Raw genomic sequence first — 12,131 nt, forward strand, 5'->3', positions numbered from 1 at the left:
CATTCATTCAGCATTCCCATCAGCCCATTAGACTGGCCATCAGCCAACGTAGCTGCTTCCTGTTTCGCCGTGACACCTTTTTCATCCTCGCTGTAATTCACTTGTTTGTGAAACTTCCAACAGGGAGAAGGTGGTGGATCACTTTAGCCCGAGGATTCTCAGGCATTTAACGAACTGAAACTGAACCAAGTATCAGGAGGATGGCGGTGCATTGGCTCTCGCAGTACATCGCCTACTCAAAAGCACCGGGATTGGATTGAGATTCGAATCTATGGCGTGAGCTCAAATGGAGCCGCTGTAAAAGTGCCTGGATGTGCAGCGTGTAGCCGCAAAAAAGAAAAGGGTCAACACGTGTAATTGGATTTAAGAGATGCAACCATTTCCACAGACTGAAAACTGAATATATCATGTGAGTGCATCGCTGACTGAAATTAGACGCTGTCTGTACGATGCATAGAAATGTGAGAATCATTTTCATCCTGGAGTATTTCTGTGGGTTAAATTTCACTCACATTTAACATAGTTTACCAAGTCTGACTAAATCTGGAGTATGACGAACATTTATATATAAATGAGAGTCCGTTTCAACATTTGGCTACAACACGAGTTTCTGATGCTCCAGAAAAAAAAAAGGTTTTCAGAGGCGACTTAAGGAAGACCGGAGGTTGCCTTGCTTCTCTCGGACAGAATGGTATTTACTTAAATAATCTTAAATAATCTTAATTAGGAGACCATAATGGATTATGGTCTCCTAATTGTGGGGAATTTCCCCATATTCAACTGCGTTTGGGTAATTACTGTTTATGGGGCTACAAAGGTTCCACACTACAGGTAAAACTGTCCTTATAATAACAGGATAAGTCTAAATGATAAGCATTTCACGCAATGGAACCTTTTTGAATATACATTTTGGAAGTACAGTTGTTTCGTCATGACACTACATCACTTTCTACTATAACCTGCATTCATGCTGAATATCAGCCAAATTGGAGTATGGAGGCAGAAAACAGAGAAACAGGGTAGTGTTGTTTTATACATGTAGGGCATAAATTATGTCCGTTCTTGCAAGCTCGATGCCACCGTTGAACAGCTAGTCAATGGAGAGGGCAGGGAGAAGCAATGGAGCGAAGTAATGTGTAATCTTACTACTCAATGGGCTGTGCCCAGCAACGGGCCTCTGAATGCTGGAAGTGTCAGAGAGATAAATAGCAGAGTGTCCCCCTCGAAAAACATGATTAATACCCCGCCTGGTGACGCTGCTGAAGATGAAGTGGGAGCAGCTGGCTCAGGCAGCGTAGGCACGCAGGGAGAGGTGGGAGGGGGGGGGACGGGAGCGAGCGCAGCGGAGCAGAGAGGGCAAAGAGTAGGACACACTGGCAGCTAGGGGAAAGGAAGGCAAGGCAAGGGCAATGCGGGCCACCATAGGCACAGAGACCCCTACCTCCCTTCATCTCCCTGTGAACGCACATTTCTGGTTTCCTTTTTTCCCTGGTTTTGCTGTTAAATAATCCTCAGCTACCCACTTGCTGTACAAACTGTTTGTACACACAAACACATACTTCGATTCATTTCATCCAATGCAAATTGTAGTCTGTGCTCTACAAATATAAAAATCTTACAGGAGCTTTACCTCATTTATCTCATTTAGCCGGACAAAACCCACAGTTGATAACCTTGACATCTGGAATACAAGGAAATATTCTCCCAACACATGTGGCACTCAACCATTTGTTAACATGAGTGTCCACAGGCCTGAGACCTGCATGTGGTGATGTTCTGCAGACCTCTCTATACTTTCCTTATGTGCAGAGCTCCACTAATAACTGCATTTTTCATTCTTTCCGTACACCACTTATTTCTTTGCAAATAGGTTAGTAGCCAGCACCTTTTAATTGTTACTGAGCATTCAGAGTTTTGTCCATCAGTAAAGATCCTGTTGAGGACAGTGTCCCCCGCTGAGCAGGACCTGTTTCATTGGAAACAGTTGAAACTCTTAAAACTCAGGACAGAACACATGGAGTTATTGGGTCTGCTCTGTTGTGTAAGTAAACATGTCGAGGGGTGGGCTACTTTTTCATGGTTCAGGGGCCCCAACCCTCCCCTCACACAATTAACTTTTCCAGTGTAATGAGATGATTGATATGCTGGAAGTGTGTGCTTTAAGGAGATATTAATCATTCCCTCTGGTAATTTTAATCATGCGTTCCATCATCCCCAGCTGCTGAGGATCACCTTCCTAGCAAACAAAGGGCGGCCACGCCACTTGCATAGTCATTCTGTTCTAGTTTAACTTTATTTTATGCTGGTTCCTCCCATCTGTTCGCACAAGCCTCCACAGCCCACGTTGCACGTTGACAAGCTGGGGAAGCAATGTGTGGGCGGGTGATTGTACGAGTGTGTGTGTGTGTGCATGTATGTGTGTAAACTTTAGAAACACAGGCATCTTTGAAATGGTAAATCTAATCCTCCAGGTCCGTGACTAGTTGGTACAACGCCACCAGCCACCTCCACCAACACGTAACGTAATGCATACAAACAGTGGGCACACTCACACGCACGTAGCCGCTCACACGAACACAATCGTGGAGATCCACGTACTGATGCACACACGCAGAGGCGTAGCCTATGCACAGGGCGCATATACAAACACACACATACACCACATGGTGTGGGCAATATGTCAGAGCAAAGCATAATTTGGCATTTGAACCAGTCACTATTATTGGAAGTATGAAGAAATGCTGTAGGGCAAATTTGTTTAGATGACAAACAACTCGGAAACTCTTTCTCTCCCTTGACCGCCTAGAAAGTCAAAGACACGTATATATTCCCAAAACACTGATTAGTTCACGTTGAGCGCCTCCATTGTGCTGTACTGTACCTCTGCGTTGTTGTTCCATATTTTACCCAAGGCAAAGTAAGATTTGGAAGGGTGTTCCACAATCAAAGGCATTTCTCCTTATTCAACTGCTGTGTTGTCACAGCCAAGGCCACATGGAAGCTCGTGTTGACCCTGCGGTGCTTTCAAACACAAAACAGAAAGAATCCTTACAAAAGCAAAACAAAATGTACCTTCTCAGTAGGAAACACAGAATCTAAGCATTTCCAGGAGGTCAACTATAAGCCATGCAGAGAATAACTTGATGTGGGGACAGTAAAGTTAAATAATAACAAATAAAACTGAATAATAGGATTATGATTAAAAATAATACAAATTTAGTCATGAATTTCTATTATTGACTTAATTAATAATACTGGTTGCGCTAAAACCAGCTAAAGCTCATCACTTCCTCTTGACAAGTCTCATAAATGTACGTTTAATCATTTACAAACGAATGACACCATACTGACAGCTATTCCAGCATTAACAGAGCAATATTTTGAAAGTAACTGAGGTCTGGTTGTGCACAGATTAGCATTGCTTGCATGCCGTCAGGGGCCAATGCAAAGTAGACAGGTTAATCCCCCGGATGAGTTGATAGGACACATCCCTAAATGCACTGAGCCTCGCTGCTGCTAAAAACCCATTAATTGAGCCCAATGTGAAAAAAAAAAAAAAGTAATTTAATTTTACATCAAGTCCAGCCTCATCTGTTATCTGTGGCACACTTCTGCAGAGTACATAAAGGTAATAGAGGTTTTCAGGGGCTATTCCCCACTTATTATCTAATAATGATGAATGAATGTGCCGGGAAGTGACAGCTGTTTACACGTTTAGCCGGTGGAGAGGTGTTTGTTTGCAACTTTCAGGGAAATCGAGGCAATCTCGTTCACTTTGAGGACACGGAGCAAACTTTAGTTTCTTGTCGGTTTCAGTGAAAACGCAGGAAACACTGTAGCTTTGTGACTTGAAACGAAAGAGCTGTCTGTTAACACTTTTTCTCACTTGACAAAAATCAAACAAAACAAAAACAACTTGTCCTGCGTAAACTTGACACAAAACCTTTATACAACTTTTCATGTAAGTAATAAAAAAAACTTTTTAGTACATATCAAACATCTGTACTAGAGAATAATCTGGCAAAAAGAACAAGAGGGAAATCACGTCCCACACCTCCAACCCGGCAGGTGTGTTTTCATAAGCCAACACAGCACCAGCATTAATATCACTGCATTGTCCAATTCAAAGAAGTGAACAGGTTGTCGGTTCATCCGCCATTTAAAAGCATTTCACGTTCTATTTTGACCTCATACTTATCACCGGTATAAATAGTGTTGATAGAGTGAAGTACCTTACAGCAACTGTTTTGTTGAAGGGTGCTTATAAAGAAAACATGACGACTGCTGGCTGGCCCTCATTATTTCCACCTTGCTTTACCCTGGCACTCCCGCTCCACTGAATGACTAAAAGACAATTAATCCTAATATTCAGGGCCTTAGCCATCATTCCTCATTCTGGCAGGCCTCTTTTTCCATAGGGGCACGGAGGGAGTGCCCGAGCCATGGATCTCTGCTGCACGGATGAACCTCTTACAGATGTTGAGTGAGCAGCGCGGTTAATCGCTTCGCCATCTTCTGGCCTTCACACGTACAAAGACGGAAAAGTGAAGTTGGGCTTTTCATCATGTCATGTCTGCCGCCGAACAAGAGACTGACTGGTAGAAGATATATTTACACGTTTGGTTCGGTATTTTAAGCGACGTCATAGTACTGCAAAATAAGACACGTAATAGAAAGAAGCGAATGTGGGCGTCTGTTAAAACTCAATGCAAGGCAACAGTGTAACATGTTGGCACTGGTAATTTTAGCCTCAGTTATACAGATATACAATGTGCAAACAAACATATGTATATATATATATAGCAAGGATTTTACACCAAGCAGGATTTCTTGTTGGCAAGAACATGCACATCCTTTTCTTGGCAGTGCCGGAGCATAGTGACGCCCTCTCTCTTCACAGCCGAAAGGCCGAGATGCAGTGTTTGACTTGTGTGCGTTATCAGCACGGGGACCTAATCTCCTCAAATTACAGTCCAAATGTTTGGTGAGTGCTACAGCCCCAGCGTGGCGAAGCAGAGGGACTGCTCTGACCGCCGCAGACGGGAGGCCTGGGCAAACAACCAGATGCCACGGGGCTGCTTCAGATGTGGAAGAAGAAAATCACCATCACAATGCGGCAATTATGGCAGCCTCAAATTCACTAAGCTGGAGCGCGGTGTCTTCTCACAGCGTCTCAGCAGCACTCACAGCATCCCACACAACAAGCTCATTAGGCCGGCACATCCTCTCTCTGATATAGGGTGGAGGAATTAATGCAGGAGCACCTGGTTTCCTGAGAGCCATCCATCCCACCGTATGCGGCCGGCCACGCGGAGGTTATGCATTATCTTCTTTAAAAGCGTGAAATGTGGCCACCCTGCTCAGTTTTTAAGCTACACCTCTCTTTTTCCAGAGTGCTATGTGAGGGGCAGGCATATTAATCACACTCACAGCCACTAATGCTCACAATCAGTCAACACAGTTGGCCGGGCTCTCCATCTCTGGTGACAGAGAGGTTTGTCCTGAGGCCTGCTGATTCGTCCTGCCACGTCTGCCTCTAGGACAAAATACACAACACGGCCAGGCTTTTATCCGCTAATACCCCTGCATCACATTGCTTTCCAAATGAGATGATGAATGTGAATTATATATATTGCGTTCTAGAGTAGATCTATCAGGCGACAGGGAATTCACTTAAATAATAATAATAATAACAATAATCCACCTAGTAATTCCACAAGCATCTGTCTTTCTGTCTGTAGGTGGAATGCACATCTTGCAAACCGTTCATCGTACCAGCTTCACACTTGGTTGGGGTATTCTTAGTAATTCAGGGAAGTGCAGTGTTGAATGCGGTGCAATTTGGACACGTGATATGTTTAATTTTGAGAAGATTTCAAAAATTCAATAGGTCATTAGGGCCCGAGCACCGAATGGCCCTGTTGAAATTGTAAGGATTATTTTGATATTTATACTTGATTCGTGATAATCAAGTTTTCTAACTTCACTCTACAGCAAAGACTGTTTATAAAAAAGCTTTGCACACAACGTCCAGCACAAACAATAAAAAGGGACAGTATATTGTTGAACCGTTTGAAGACTCACTAATCACAAAGAACAATTGTGTAGTAGCTCCAGAGAATCAACACAGAGACAAAAAACAGCCAATTCCAAACAGGCAGGTTTAGGACAGCCACTGCATATAAAAAGAATATGATATATTATACATATAAAATATAATAATAATAATAATGTATTTTAATTTTTATATATCAACACAGTAATAAAAAAAACAACACGTTCTCAGCGCAGACACATTCTGAGGAAAGGTAATTTGTCATCAGACTGATTTTCGACAGCATGGATACAACATATGTCAAACAGTCAAGTTTTGAGAAACAAACAGCTGGCTAGTTCAGCTGAGAGGAAACTGCCTACTGAGCAACAATGATCTCTCCCTGAGTGTCATCCGCCAGCAGCATGAGGCAGAACCAGCATGTTTGGATTCCTACTGTACGCCGGGAATGGCTCCTCTTGTCAACTTCAAGCTGACAAGTCCAACATTGACACAAATTAATACAAAAACCTGCACAATTAATTTCATCGCAAGCGCAGACATTACAAAAACAAATAAATTAACAAGAAATTCCTGTGCTGAGTGCAGTCATGTATTTGTGCATGGTGTGTCCTTGTGTGTGTGTGTGTGTGTGTGTGTGTGTGTCCGTGGGTGTGTATGTAGCTGCCTATGCAAGTCTCGGGGTGGATGTTCATTTTGTTATTTTTTTCTATTGCTCACAAAGAAATGCTAATTATTGGGCTTCAGGTAGCGTAAAATGTACAGCTGTGGTGACTGTCAGTGCTCGGTGGACTATTGAGCGGGTGTACAACTTGTCAGTGGGTGGTGTCTCCAGCTTTCATCCAAAGAATCACCCAGTGGCGTTGCTATCTTCTGCCAACGTCAATCAGCCGGCTCCTTTTGAAGCACAAGGAAATGAAGCTTTATCCGCTCTATACACATATATATATATATATATATATATGTATATATGTGTATAGAGCGGATATATATATATATATATATCCTCGTATATCTGGGAAACAACACTTAAGGTTGACCCCTATTCAAGTCTGCGGAGCAGGTGAGTGAGAAGGTACTTTCAGGCAGTTAGAAACCGTTTGATCCTCAACTCGTCCAAACATCGAGGTGGAGTCTTGACGCTTGCATTCCACATCACCTCACCCTCCTCGGTCACAGCCAGATGGCTGCGACAGTCCATGCACATCACTTGTAAGTCAGGTCTGCTAGCAACAGCTGCCTTCTATCATTCTGCTGCTCTGCATTAATGTAGTAACCACAAGTCACTGCTTTTTGTTAATAAAAATGTTTCTTCAGTTTTTCGTAGCCACATGGAGCCAGATTGCCGGCTCCTGTGAACAAACTTTGCCGACCAACTTGTCGTCAACTCTGATTACTTCATTTCTGAGGAATTCCAGATGTTTGAGGCTCCTCTCGGGGGGATTGCCGGCACCTGAACTGACAGCATTTGGAGCCATGTGCTGTCACAAGGTAGTGCGAGTAAACACATAGGGTAACATTCAAAAGATGTTTGTATCAATTAATTGCTACTTGGTGATAATCATTTGCATGTCTTTCAAGGGGTATTGGGTTCCATGATTGAAGTTTGAAGTTTGACAGGATTTCTTGACATAACTAACATTACTTTTTCAAGTCTATCTGAAACCATGTAGTGTAAATATAACATGTAACTTGGGAAGGGTTATGGTTGTATTTGTAGTTACTACTAGTAGTTACTACAATAAATAGTTTCTATTTGTAGTTACTAGAGGGAACATCTGCTCTCCATAACGACCGTCTGAAATAAAAAAAAAAGTCTATTTTGGAATTAAGATATTAGCAACTAACAGAAAATATAATATGTTCACAATTGTTTTTCTACTAAAATACATTTCTGTTATGACTGTGAATTTGTTGCACAGCACAGGGTTTCTTTGGGGAATTGTTCTATCAAGAAGTGCAGGGACTGAGGGAGATGGTTTGTATCTCTGACGGAGACTAAGTCCTCTGATCCACTGCCTCTTCACTGGACCCATCTCTGCTGTTCGCCCTGCAGGATGAGGATAGACATTTGATGCTTTGTGAAAGAACTGAAGAAAAGCTGTTTCCTTCTCTGCTGGCAAGAGTTATGTTTTCTGGTCTCCCCTATTAATTTGAAAGGACTCCCGACACGACGCAGTCTGCCACTGCCCTAGTGTCTGTGCAGTATCATTGGGTCATGAAGGGAACCAACAAACTGCAAACCGCATCCACTGCAGGTCAGCGTGATCTGAACATGGATGACCATAACCGTCTCCTTATTTTTGCTCCTGCGAGGAAGAGCAATCTACTGCACCACAGTAATTACCAAGTCAAGGATCAATTGGCTCCATATTTTTGCCTCTGCCTATATTTTTTCCATATGTTGGGGAATCTGCTTCACATACGAAAAAACCTCTCTAAGGGATTAACAATGTTCTGGGGCGAACTGAAACAACAATTATTTCGGACAAGGCTTTGACTTTGCTAATATTATAAACTAACCTTTCCAGCAGCCATAGCACTTCCGCAAAGAAGCTAGCATGCACAAGTGAGGTAAGAGGTATGACATCTGACAACTCATTCCCCTTCTAATGTAATCGCTGGTCAAGCTGTCTGCTGATAGCCCAAATGACTCTTAGGCCAGAGGGAAATGTCCCAGTGCTCCCAACGGGCTGTCATTTGCAATGTCCCCCTGGCCAGGTCATGGGTCCTGACACAGTGGGAGGCTATCATTAATTTCAGCAAGTGCCCCAAAAGGATGTACATGCATGTGTGTTTTGTATTTTAGACTGAATGCATCCCTAACACACTACTCATTATTTCCCTAAACCTAACCATAATGTTTTGTGCTTAAACATAAATCATACCTTGGTGTTTTGACATTATAAAAGTATTTGAACTTAGCAATGAGAGATGCTCAAATACTTCTCAAATCATTTAATTTCTTGAACATCCAACGCAGACTTAATAGCTTAAATATTAAACACACTCGTCACATCCTTCTAATGCGATAGCCAGGTGTCATGGCAGATGGTAGCCATGATGAGGCTACTCACAACTGGTTCATCCAAAACAACTCATTCAAACAAATACTGACATTTGGTAATAACATACATAGTTTACAAGACAGTAATTCCTCCTTCGACTCAAACTCTGTCCTTCACATAAAAATGGCTACTTGGGTTTTATTTGTTCGCTGTTTCATTGCAAATCAGAGAGAAATTTAATTGCATACGGTGTTCAGGCCTTAGGTTCCATAACCATGCTGTAATGCCCCATTAGTGGTCTAAGCAAATAATCAGAAGACTACAGTAAAAATAGAACATTTTTGTTTTGCGGTATATGAATAAAATTTATGTGAACATCATATAATATCTTAGGTCTTATAAACCTTGCTTTTGTTGATGGGGTTTTAAAGATCATTTCTCTGAACAGCATGTCCCGGTATGACTGTAAAAAATAATTAAGTTGTGTGTTGCACAATTTCTCATTGTTTGTAAAGTTCACAGTTCACTGCAGACATACATGCAATCGATCATGTATAGTTGAGCTGCACTGAGTCACACTTGCCGGGTCAAAGTGCACAACAGGGAGATGTTAAGGGGAAAAATAAGCTGAAAAAAGGGAAAATGTAAAACATCGCACAGAGCAGGCTTGAAACTCACTTGGCTGATTTTGTCGCCCCAGGGAGAGCTAACACTGAAATGCTCTTTGACCATGAAATGGCCCTGCCCGGTAATGGTGGTTAATGGCTATATGGTGCAGTGGCGCCGATGCTGGGCAGGAGGGAGACCTAACAGGGGCATCCTCCCTGCTCCAGTAGGCCCCATCCAATAAAGGTGAGGGGAATGCTGGGATAGTAGTGATATTTTGCTTGAAATTAGAAATGTCACTGAACTGTGGTCAGGCGAAAGGGGCATATAGGGGTCAGACAGAGAGAAAACATTGCGAACATTACTGAGTGTATAGATATGTTTGAACCAATAGAAAAATGCAAAACAGGTTTAAGTGTGAAATGCTTCATGTATTTATTCTTTAAAAAGTACTGGTTCAGAATAAAATTGGTTTGTTTGTATGTATATTTGCAGGTAAAAGATCAAAACACTACCATTAATAATAGGATATAAGGGTCACGGTGAGGGTAAGTTCATATGATTGATTTAAAGGACACTCCATATCAAGCAAACAGCACTAACCGCAAGCAAATCATTTATTTTATAACTTAATTGTTCATGAAAAAACAAAGGTTCTACTAACAGACAATTTACAGTTAGATATTTGTCAGAATTATTATGGATAACCATTGCTGACCCTAAAGTTCTGTGTACCTTTATGCCACATTAAATTTGATTGAGTTGACCTTTTCAGGAAATAGCCTGTATTCTATCCTTTGACTTATTGGCTGCCGGACTACAGTTGATGCAGCTCATTACATTGTCGACCTATGCTGTGACTTGAAGTGCTTCTGAAAGACTTCTTGCCCTCATCATTGCAAGGTTTCTCCAAGTGTCCTCCAGCTGAAATCCATAAAGAGCAAAGCCCAGGGCAAGATGTGGGTATCAGGACCTCAACAAAGCAACGGCATATCATAGGCCAACCATGGCCAGATGAGGTTACCATCTGAGAGCCATCTGGAAATATGGCATCTGACAGCACAGAGGTAATACATGTATTGTAGCCTAAAAGTGTCTTGCTCTAAAGGTCATTATTGAGAGACAAGACATTACACCAGCAGACCTTACAAGTATCCTGCCCATTGACATACCAATGCTTTGTTTTAGTTTTTTTCATGTACTTTTCATTATATTGGTTAATAATTTACAGAGCAAAGTTTTAAAGTTAGGAAAAATAAAACACAAACTACCCGAGAAGAAAATTAATTCAAAACTACAGTAAATCACCTGCGTTTCAAAATATTATTATACTTACAAGTTTCAATCAAATGAGATATGAAAAAAACTTTAACCTGTAATTAATATTTTTTTCCTTTGGTGCCAAAGGAAAAAAGCTGTGAACACTACACTGAAACATTTGCACCTGTTTTGTACAAACAGTTTCTTATATTAACTGTAGACAACCAGCATATAAACCAATTTGAGTAGATGCACAGCTACATCACTGCAGTTGCAGGCACATTGCGGTGGAAAAAGAGAAAACAATTAAATACACAGGAGTAAATAAATACATCTATTGTACTGTTGGATGTCAGGGTAGGAAGACAACCTTTATTGTTATAGAATACAGTCAAACAAAAGACGACCCTTAACATGATCAATTTGCCTCATTAGCAATCACAAATCTTCTCAGTTGACCATTTAATAATGGTATACATTGACAACAACAAGAGCATGCAAGCAGAAGTATCATACAAATAAATCAAACTGCTCATTTACTGAAATTAGTGTTACAACAAATGATTATGAAATATGCAATGATGAGGGCCATTTCACTGACTTCCAGTGCTTGTCTCTCTTCTGAGGTACCAAACATGCACATATGTACAGAGAGATAAACAGACAAATTAATAAATAGCTATAAATATTCACAGCCGTCCACATACATGTATCCTAATTTTAGACCCACAATGTACAAGTACAGATTGTAAGGCAAATCCAGCTATAATCAGATTTGCCCATGAGTCACGATGGGGAACTGAGTCATCCGCCGCAGCGCAAGACAGCGAGGAAAGTCGGAGACAACTGAGGGTTAAGCTGCAAACCTCTTCTGACAAACCTTGTCTGAGGAAGCTTTAGTGGACACAGTGACAAGTGAAATATGGGGTCAACTATCAGTCATTCATCAATGAACCCATCCTGTCATCATTTGAATTTTTAGCACTAGGCAATATTAACCTTCATAACCCCGAGTCGCATAGGACAGCTTGGCAATGCCTAAGACTGACAGGCACGGTATCAGAGTAACTGTTGGGTGTCACTGTAATAAACGCTTTCAGTCACATAAAGCCGGGGATGAAATGGCACCAGCATGGTGATGGGCATTTGAAGAGCTCTTTGTGAAAGTCTTATCCTAGCTGGCAACTTTGGCAACTGTGCGC

The sequence above is a fragment of the Platichthys flesus genome, chromosome 6 (assembly GCF_949316205.1).
Source record: "Platichthys flesus chromosome 6, fPlaFle2.1, whole genome shotgun sequence".
Lineage (NCBI taxonomy): Eukaryota > Metazoa > Chordata > Actinopteri > Pleuronectiformes > Pleuronectidae > Platichthys > Platichthys flesus.